This window comes from Mobula birostris, chromosome 8, assembly GCF_030028105.1.
Source record: "Mobula birostris isolate sMobBir1 chromosome 8, sMobBir1.hap1, whole genome shotgun sequence".
In the NCBI taxonomy this organism is placed as follows: domain Eukaryota; kingdom Metazoa; phylum Chordata; class Chondrichthyes; order Myliobatiformes; family Myliobatidae; genus Mobula; species Mobula birostris.
In genome coordinates this window covers 72451084-72462468 of record NC_092377.1, presented here as the reverse complement: position 1 = coordinate 72462468, position 11385 = coordinate 72451084, and positions in this window count along the sequence as shown.

Sequence of the window (11385 nt, the reverse complement as noted above, 5' to 3'; positions counted from 1 at the left end):
TTGTGTCAGCCACTGGCATTAGTTGAATGTTGCCTGATTTCAATCAAGTATTTTTGGTAACTCTGTCCTTATTAGTTGCATTATTGAATAGCACCACACAAGGGCCATCATGTAATACATTCTTCTTTAATTAGCATGTACACCATTCTCATTTTTCATATCTCTATCTCACTGGCAATTTGTGGGCTCTGGTTCTGTACTATTACTAACTTTAGTCAATACTCTCAAGAAACTTATTACAAAATTCCTTGGGACATAATTTGCTACCAAAATCATAGTGAGCATAATTATATCAATTAAAGGGCATGAAAATAGTATTTTAAAAAATTCTGAACATCTTTTAAACTTACAAAGAAACTGATCCAACATGACAAGAAAATATTTTTGTGCTTTTAAAAATAATTTTCAGTACATTGATATTACAACTTAAAACACATTTTTGTGATAATTCCATTTAAATATCTCAAGGACTATGACTTAATTTTATTTATTTTAAAATTCGCTTTAAGTTTAAAAATTACCTCCCAATTACGCCGGCTCATGGCAGATTTTGCTTTTGATATAACACAAATGCAGAAACTGGAAATGGAGAATATTCAAAACAGACAGGATTTGCATTGAAACTGCTGACTGTGCCTATCACAGAAACTCTGCTCTCTAATTCCAAACAGATCCAAAGTCTCTACGCATGTTGAACAGAAGCTGGCCAGCACTCCACCTTTCTAGCAGAAGAAACTTGGTAAAATTTCCTTTCAATACGTTGATCATATTTCTGACTTGGATAACCTTCATTCTATGCCTGGTTGTCACTCAAAATACACTTGCAAATCTAAGTTCATCTTTTAAACTCCAGCTGAGCAGAGCCCTCAAGTCACTGGGTCAGTGAGAAAATGTTTCTTAAACAAATTTTACAGTTTGATTCTTCAAAAATTTTGACCATCTGGAAAGAAAATGGTCTGCAGGTGCTTCACTTAGAGAAATATCTGGCCTGAAGCATCTGCAACATCATTGCTCCCTGCTCAAAACTTGTTTGAGCAGTTTTAAGCCATAACCACCTGAAACTGATTGCACCCACAGTAAGTTTAGTATAAGGTTTTATTAAAAAAAGGTACAGGATTTTTTCCCTTGCACATAGCTGATGTTCTGGATTCCAGCTGTCCCATTATTTGTACTATCTTTAGTCCCAATGTGAATGGGTGAATTGTTGCAGATTGTAGCATATTAACTCTATTATCCATAATACAATCCAAGGCTTGACTTTCAAATCTTCAGGGACTTTCCACATTAATTGACATAGCTAGAATGGGGTACAAAAGAATCTCAGCAAGCCTACAAGTTAACTTTTGGAAACTTTGCTCCTTGTTATGCTTCATTCAACCTGCACTTTAAACCAGCTGCCAAAGCAAACTAATACATACTAGAAAGTACTACAGAAATGAGCTAATGCAAATAATTAATTGACAACAGAGGCTAAATATATCGTAGTAATTTATAGTCATAGAGAAATATAGCACAGAAACAGACCCTTCTGCCCCCTAAGTTCATACCAACTATCAGAAAAATGTTTTTATACTAATCCTGCTCTCTTCTAATGCATCTCCATTTCCTAGATATCTGCGGTCAACCCATCTTTCCCCTGCCTTAACATAGATGGAGGTCCTCCTGTCCTCACCTACCACTCTCCTGAGCCTCTGCATCCAGCATATCATTCTCCACAACTTTCACTATCTTCAATGGGATCCTACCGCCAGACACATCTTTACCTCTCCTCCACTCTCCACTTTTCACGATTGTGATTTCCTTGTCCATTTGTCCCTCCTGGCACATGTCCCTGCAAAAGGCAGAAATGCTACACTTGCCCATTCACCTCCTTCCTCACCTCTATTCAGTCCTTCTAAATTATACAACACGTCACCTGCGAATCCATTGGGGTTCTCTATTGTATCCAGTGCTCCCAGCGCGGCCTCCTCTACATTGGTATGATATGACATGAATCGGGAGACCTCTTTATCGAGCACCTCTGCTCCATCTGCAAAATGCAGAATTTCCCGGTATCCAACCATTTTAATTCCCGTCCCCATTCCTGTTCCGACATGTCAGTCCATGGCCTCCTCAGGGTGGAGGAGCAACACCTCATATTCCATCTAGGTAGACTTAAACCTGATGGCCTGAATGTTGATTTCTCTTTCCGGTAACATTTTTCCTTCACCCCCCCCCCCACCATTTCATTCCTCACTGGTGCACCTCCTTCTTCCATTTCTCCCACTTTTCTCTCCTATTAGATTAAAAGCCATTGGTGTGGTACAGTAGTTTTGTGCTGTCAACGTCAATCCTGTGGCCATTGTGAGTGTAATGTTCTGCTACCACCAATTTCTCCCAATGTGGCCTCCACTACATTGGTGAGACATGACATAAGTTAGGGGACCACTTTGATGAGCACCGCAGAGCAGCGTATATCAGCCAGAAAGGACGCACAGTGGAAACCCGCATCAAGGAACACAGAAGGTGTATCAGTTTACGTTACCTGGAGAAATCGACAGCAGCAGAACACTGCACTCATGATGGCCATAGGATTATCTTCGACGGCACAAAACTACTGTGCTGTGCCAAAGGTTTTGGGACTGCCTGGTAAAGGAAGCCATTGAAATAAACCTAGAGGAAAAGAATTTTAGCAAAGATGAAGGTCTCATTCTAAATAAGAACTGGAATTTGATTGTAAATAAGATAGGAGAGCAGAAACCTGATTGGATGAAGACTAACCTATCAGGAGGGGACTTCTACGGTATATAATACAACTGGACTAGACATGCCCAGGCATCATCCCTGATGAAGATGGCAGAGTCTGTCATCAAAACATCGGTAATAATCCATACCTGTACCAGGCTGGAAGCCGGAGAAGAGTTTATTCACCTTCTAACTTGTCCTCCCTCCCCTCCCCCCACCTTTTTATTTTGTCATCCTCTCCCTTCCTTTCCAGTCTTGATGAAGGGTCTTGGCCCAAAATATCGACTGTTTATTCATCTTCGTAGATGCTGCCTGACCTCCTGGGTTCCTCCAGCATTTTGTGTGAGTTGCTCTGAACTTCCAGCATTTGCAGAATCTCTTGTATTTAATCCTGTTCAACCTATTTAATCTCCTCATATTTCCATCAAGGCCCCTATACCACTCATCTAGTTGATGGTGTTAACTTAAAATGGTCATTTAAACAAATGCCCTGTGTATTTTTGGGATGCAGACAGAAAGCAGAGCACCCAGAAGAAACCTACATAGACACAGGGAGAACATGCAAACTGCGCAAAGACAATGCCCAAGGTCAGAATTGAACCTCTTTCACTAGAGCCGTGAGGAAGCGATTCTACACTGCACCATAGTTTTGTCTAAATGTGCTTAAACAGGAAATATTCATAAAACCACAACTCAAGATCTTCCAGTTTTTTTTTTGCATTACAACCTAAGCCAGAAGCCCATGGACTCAAATCCCATTTTAGAGCATGAACACTCCAATCAATTAGTGAGGGAATTCCAACCATACACAATCCTCTCTTTTGGTTGAAATTTTGAAATAAACACACTGTTATGCCATGGCGTGATTTCTAAAGGGAACTATTCCTGTTCTCCTTACATATATTTATCCCTGAATCAACATTATTGTTATTGAAGCATTCAATTAATCCAATGGCTAACACAACAAATCATTCAATGTCATACCATATGGCTCACACAATTCACAATATCTAGTCATTAGCGCATTTCTGGGTTAAAAAGAGAAAATACCAGAAACATCCAAACTATTCTGAAAGTCAGCTGGCAGAAAAATATGAAGGATACTGCCCAACTTAGCTGAGTATTTTTGTGTGAAGCTAGACCCTGATAATCAATAAGATACAGGAAAACATAAACCTCATCTAATTTTTAGGAGCCTCTATACGGTAGGTGCAGAATTTGATCAATGAAATTCACTATTGCATTCAAAGCAGCCTTAGCTTATTTTAGGAAATGTGTGTTTGAATATCAAGACCAAATCTTTTGCAAAGTTAGAGGGCTTTCAGTCAACAGTGATTTGTCATCCTCCTGAGACTACTTATAGCGAGTACCTCAAAGTCCCGGACACCATTGTCAACAAGATACGTGAATCAATGAATCATGATAGCCAAGTCATCAACAGTGAGACCCCAATTACATTTAGTCAAACAGGCTACATGCATATGCTTAACAACAGATTCCAGTGTTCCAGAGTCATAGCTAGAGGTAGATAGTGAAAAAGAATCTAAGGATATTCTCAAAGTCTCCTATAAGAAAATGCAATATCCACACTGACTCCTGGAAAAATCTGACCCATGATTGTTCAATGTGGAGAGGGAGCATCTGGGTTAAAATTGAGAGAATCCAATATAAAGGACTGAAAGTACAAACTACCTCCAAAACTACTCACATGGAATAGCCTGTCAAGCCACTTGTGCCCCACCTTTAACAGAGTTTGTAGAGCCCACATTGACCTCATCAGTCACCTCTGAACCCATGGAAATAAATCAGAAGCATGTTATTCTTGATTCAGAGGGACTGCGTTAGAAGAAGCAGCTATAAGGAAAATATACTGTATATTTGAATTTGTTTTCCTCCATAGAACTTACAATTTATTGTAAATTTTATTCTGAGCATATGTGGCTTTACTAGGTATAAATGCATAGGAAAAAGATGCTCTAAGTTGGGCTGGAAAATGTGTATCAAAATACAAAGGATCATTGTTAAAGGACATTATCAGTTCTAGTATTGTGAAATTAGCATGGTGAAACAACATTCATTTCAGTAGAAGAATGATTGTTTTGTGCAGTTACAGTAAATCTATTCACCTTTGTTGTGGCTTTCTTATTTATTGATAGTATAAATGTTTGTTCAGTCATTTTTTAGCCAAGGGTCTGGCAGAATGTCAAATCTGTTTTGCAGCATTTAGGCAATGATAAGTGGACTTGTGATATACACAGTAAGTTGGCAACAGTAACTAGGGTTTCTTTTTGACCACCAGCATGCTCCATTGCAGTGAAAGTCTGCTGCTGGGTCTCAGAGTAAAGGACTATCTAAAAGTGCAGAATTATAGATTAATAAGGTTAAATTAGGAGGCCAGTACATATAGATTGGATTGGCGTTCCCTTGTTTACCTAAAATTAATGAGTGATATAATTGAGGTGTTTGAAGCAATTAAAGAATTTAAAAGTTTAGATAGAAACATTGTCCTCCAGCAAGAGTCCAGAACAAACAAGAATAACAAAACTATAGCCAGACCGTTCAAGTATATCTGAAGCATTTCTCTGCACAAAAAGTAGAGGAAATCTGAACGTTTTCTGCCAAAAACCTGTTGAGATTTGGGCCAAATATAAATTTCAAAATTGACAGAGTGTTCCTTATTGGCTAAGGTTATTAAGAATGATGATTATCAACTAGGTGGATGGAGTTAAGGTACAGATTAATCATGATCTCAGTGAATGGCAATTCAAGTTTGAGGAGCTGTGTGACCTCCTCCTGTTCCCACAAGGGTGATCTTTGCCAACAAGTACAAGGAAATCTTGAATACTAAGATCCAGAATGATAATTATAGTTGGTTTATTGAATGAATATATTATTTGTGAGGCTGGAGTCAAGTTTCATATACTCTTGCTACACCTTCGCTCTACTAAGTACATATTTGTTCAATCCATCATGCACCCATCTTCCACCACCATGACTACCTGTGTTTCTACTATTTTAAATGAGAGTTCTTGTTTGCTATATTGTGTTTCCAGCTTTGCAAAAAAATCATGTTTATTTTGAGCCTGACCTAAAGTTATGATTGCTCTTCCAAAAACATGCTTGGGCAGTGATGTGCAAACTAATATACTTCTCCCATCAGGCAAGGTCATGTTGACCAAAATAAAATTTCTCACTAGTGATTTCTCTAGAATCTTCACTTGTTCATTAAAAAACAGCAAGGAAAATAAGCTACAGCTCTGCATTTAAATTTTTTTGCGATAAAGACAAATATAAATGCATTATTTTCTTGTTGGAAGCCAAAACAGCATTGGAAAGCTTCCCAAAGTAAAGTCAAATTTTGAAAAAACTGCCTTGGGCTCAAGTTTAAGACATATGATTAATTTCAGCATTTCATTAAATAGAGACATTTGGATTCATTTCTCTTCATGAAACTGGTTTTTTTTAGTTTGGCTGGTTATCAAATGGAAAATATTCAATTCCTTTCAGAACTGTTTCAATGAATAAGGCTGTCCATTCATTAATAACCAGTCTTGTTTACTTTACTTTACTTTATTGTCGCCAAACAATTGATACTAGAGCGTAAATCATCACAGCGATATTTGATTCTGCGCTTCGCACTCCCTGGAGTACAAATCGATAGTAAATAGTAAAAATTTAAATTATAAATCATAAATAGAAAATAGAAAAGGGAAAGTAAGGTTACTGAGATGGGGGCTTTCTAGAACTGAAAGATCTTTTATTAAAATACTTGAAATGTCCTATATCGTACTTTGATAGAACATTAGTGCCTTCTGCTGTTTTGAAAGCGCACACTGTCAGCGGACCTAAAAAAGATTTCAAAATCTGTCAAACTAGCACCTTTTTTCTTTTTAATTTAAGTCTTTAACTTGACCTCAATTTATAATATTGTCTCCGCCTCATGAAGAAATAGAAGGAAGTGGGGAAAAAATATTGCATTTATTAAATAGTACCTTTCACATCCTCTGGCATGCCTTATAGTGAGTGAAATACTGTAAGATTTTGTGGTTATTCTGTAGGAAATGTGGCAACCAATACTTGCATAGCTCACACCCACAAATGACAATCTACAGTAAAATAAAACTGTAGATGTTGGAATGCTAAAATTAAAACAGAATTTGAAGTCATGCAGTATCTGTAAAAACAGAAACAGAGTAAACTTTTCAGGTCTCTGACTTTTCATCTTAATGTGGAAAAGTTAGAAATTTAATGTCTTTTAAGTTAAAGAGGAGGAGGGATGGAAAGAACCAAGATAATGTCTGTGAAAGGGTGGAGTCTGAGGGACATACTGCTAGTGCCAGTTGAGAGAGGGTCTTAAAGGCTTGTGTGCATAAGACTGCGAGCATATCATACGCTTTCTTCACCACCTTATTGATATGTGTTGCCACTTACAGGGAACTATGCCTTTGATTCCTGGATCTCTCTGTTCATCAACACTCCTTAGTATCTTATCATTCACTGTATATGTTTTACCCGTATTTGACTGGCCAAGATGCACCACATTGCACTTCAGATAAATTTCCATCCACCAATGCTCACCCTAACTTTCATTTAAATTATATCCTGCTATAGGCTTAGACAGCTTGCTTGCTATTCACAGCCTGACCAATCCTGCATCATTCACAAATTCACTAATAATACCTTCTACAGTCAGATCCAGTTCATTAATATATCCAACAAATGGCAATGATCCCAGTTCCAGTCTTTGTAGTACGAATCACACACTTACAATAAGAAAAACCTTCTTCCACTATTACATTCTGCCTCCTATCTCCAAGGCAATCTTGATTCCAGTTAGCCAGCTCATCTTGTCACCATGTGCTTTAACCTCAAACACGAGAAAATCTGCAGATGCTGGAAATCTGAGCAACACACACAAAATGCTGGAGGAACTCAGCAGGCCAGTTAGCAGCAATGGGAAAATAAAGTAGTACAGTCAATGTTTTGGGCCAAAACCCTTCAGCAGGACTCCTGCTGAAGGTTTCAGCCCGAAACGTCAACTGTACTTTTTTTTTTCCATAGATGCTGCCTGGCCTGTTGAGTTCCTCCACCATTTTGTGTGATGTGTCTTGACCTTCTGGGCCAGCCTACCTGTGGGGCCTTGTCCAATGCCTTTTTAAAGTATATATAGACATTTACCACCTTGTCTTCATCAATCTTTCTTGCTACCTCCTCAGAAAACTCAAGCAAATTAGTTAAAGAGTATTTCATCTTCAGAAATCCAAGCTTCCCATCTCTGCCTTTCCAAATATACATAAATCCTATCCCTTAAGATATTCTCCCTATCCCTGATGTAAGTCTAACTGGTTTGTAGTTACCTGGCTTATTCCTGCGGGCTTCTTAAATAAACAAACAACAAGTTATCCTTCAGTCTTCTGGTAACTCAACTGTGGTTAATGAAGATGCAAAAAATCTCTGCACTACCTCATCAATTTCATCCCCTGATTTCCATGGCTATCAGGATAGATTTCATCTGACTCCGGAGATTTATCCAATACTATAATTTCCAAGATATCTAATAACACCACCTTCTTAATACTGGCATTCTCCAAGGTATTAGTGTTTCCAACCCTGAACTCATTTCCTCTACGCCTTTGTCCTTAATGAATATAGACAAGAACCATTGTTTTAGGATATCACCCACATGTTTGGCTCCACACTCATTCCCTACCTACCTTCTTGCTCTTAATATATTTATGAATGACTAGGATTCTCCTGAATCTTCACCACAAAAGATATTTCATGGCCAATTTTTTTGCCCTCTTCTCTCCAAAATGCTCTAAATTACTGAAGAGACTTGCTTGATTGTAGTTGCCTATATATGAACTAGGCTTCTGATTTTTTTCTGATCAAACCTTCATAATCATTGTCATCGAAGTATTCTTAATCTTGCCATCTTTGCCCTTCTCCCTTATTGGAACATTCTGTCCTTGAACTCTTAGGGTCAGATGCTGTATAATTTTTGCCAGGTCCTCTCTTACACTGTCAAATCAGCCATCAACTAATTTAAAATCCTAACATTCACCTTTTCCAGAAGTACATTGAAACTGACAGGAATACGATCATTGTTTCAAAATGTCCACCCAATGACTCTTTCATCACTTACCCTATTTAATTTCCTAATATAAGACTTAATACATCCCCTTCTCTTGCAGGATTCTTTACAGACCTGAAATATTAACAGCTTCTCTTTCCATAGATGCTGTTTGACCAGCTGAGCTTTTTCAGCATTTTCTGATTTTTATTTTCAACAATGATGACATTGTTAACACTGTAATAAAGTGGAAATTTGATATGAGTAGCAGCAATTAACCAAGAGTTTGAGATCACAGGGAGATAGGAAGTGATGAAAGTTCAAAGTTCAAAGGAAAATTTATTTAAGTACATATATATTACCATATAGTACCTTGAGATTTAATTTTCTTGCATTTACAGGAAAGTAAATAAATACAATAGAATTTATAAAAAACCATACCTAAGCAAAGACTGACAACCAACCAGTATGCAAGGCAAATTATGCAAATAAAAAAAATATTACCTAGAACATGAATTGTAAAGAGTCCTTGAAACTGATTCTGTACATTGTAAAAGAGTGAAGTTATCCATACAGTCTCTGGAGCCTGATGGTTGTAGAGTAATAATTGTTCCTGAACCTGGTAGTGTGGGGCCTAAGGCTTCTGTACTTCCTGCCTAATAGCAGCAGCACGAAGAGAACATGGCACAGATGGCAGGAATCTTTGATGATGGATGCTGCTTCTTTTTGGCAGTGCTCCATGTAAATATGCTCAATAGTGAATTTGAAATGAAACATGTGCCCCTTTTTTGAGTAGAAGACATGATACAATATTATTCCACTATTTGCTATCTCAACTTTATTCCCTCAGGGACCGTTTAAGTTTGAAAACAACACAAAAATGTGTAGTCATGGATAAGGAAGAACACTATCCAAGGATACAGGATATAGATCATTTGGAAAATTGAGTAGAGCAGTGACAAATGGAAATTAATCCAAACTTATGATGTAATGCACTTTGAGAACTGATACTCTAGTAAAACATATTAAGTAATGGTAGGGACTTCAGAATTTATGTACAGAGGGACCAAGGGTGGAAGTACATAGGTCTCTGAAAACGGTAACACAGCTGGATAGTAAAGAAGACTTTATCACCTTCTACTGAATGCTTCTACCCATGAAGGCAAACAAATTCATAGGTTGAGGCTTTGAGAAGTCCTTTCCAGGATCTATTCTGATTAACTGTTTATAACCTGAACAGCTCACAATCAGAAATGAAGCTGTGAATGGACTGCCTGCAGCCCTGCACTGGCAAATCCATATCACTGGTCTCCAAATGCTCATTCGCGTGTGCAGGCTGTACATAAGCTGAGTGTTCATAAGAAGGAAGAACTGATACGAGAGCTTGGGGCATCATGTTGCAGCTGAACACAGCATTGATTAGATTGTTGTCAATTCTGGTTTGTGTACTATAGGAAGCTAGTAGTTCAACATAGAGAGCATGCTGCAGAGATTCACCATCTGTCGCCTGGATTGGAGAACTGTAGTTAGAACTTTGATATGCTATTCTCACTAAAACAAAGGAAACAAAGATAGGAGTTGAAAATGGCGTCGACAAGAAGGTTGCTGTGGGTTACAAGGGGCAAATGACAGAATATAGAACGGGTCTGAGAAGTGCCAGACTGAGTTCTACCCAGAAAAGTATTAAGTGATTTACTTTGGAAGACTGAATACAGGGTTAATGGCAGGATTCTTAGCAGTGTGGAGGATCAATGTCAATAGTTCCCTCAAAGTGGCTGCACAAGGTGTAAGAAGCGGGACTTCATTAGTCAGGAGACTGAGTTCAAAAGATGCAAAGTAACTTTGCAGCTCAATAAAACCATGCTTAGACCACAGTTTGAATACTGAGTTCAGTTCTGGTCAACTCATTATCGGAAGGATGTGGAAACTTTAGGGAGAGTGAGGAGGATATTTACCAAGATGCTGCCTGGATTAGAAAGCATGTCTTATGAGGAAAGGTTGAGCAAGCTCAGGCTTTTCTCTTTGGAGCAAAGGAAGATGAGAGGTGACTTGCTAGAGGAGTACAGGATTATAAGGGATCAAATGGCTAATATGAGCGGCATAATTTTAAGGTGATTGTTAAAAAATATAGGGGATGTTAGAGGTAGTTTTTTTTTTAAAAACAGAGTGATGGTGGTAGAGACAGAAACATTAGGGACATTTAAGAAACTGAGATAGGCAAATGGATGATAGAAAAATGGAGGAGTTAGATTAATCTTAGAGTAGGTTCAAAGTTCAACACAACTTCATAGGCCAAAGGGCCTGTACCGTTATTTCTATGTTCAGGTTTATAAAATTATGAGATGCATACTGTATATGAATAGTCCATGTTTTTCCCAATGCTGGGGAGTCACAAACTAGGGGCATCAGTTTAAGATGAGAAAAGAAGAATTTGAAGATCATCTGTAGGGTTAATATTTCCACTCAAAGGGTGATGGTTATCTGGAATAAGCCACCAAAGGTGATAAAAGCAGACAGAATTACAGTGGCTACAAGGGATTTGGACAAGTACCTAGACAGGAAGGGCATAGAGAGATGAGGGTTCACTG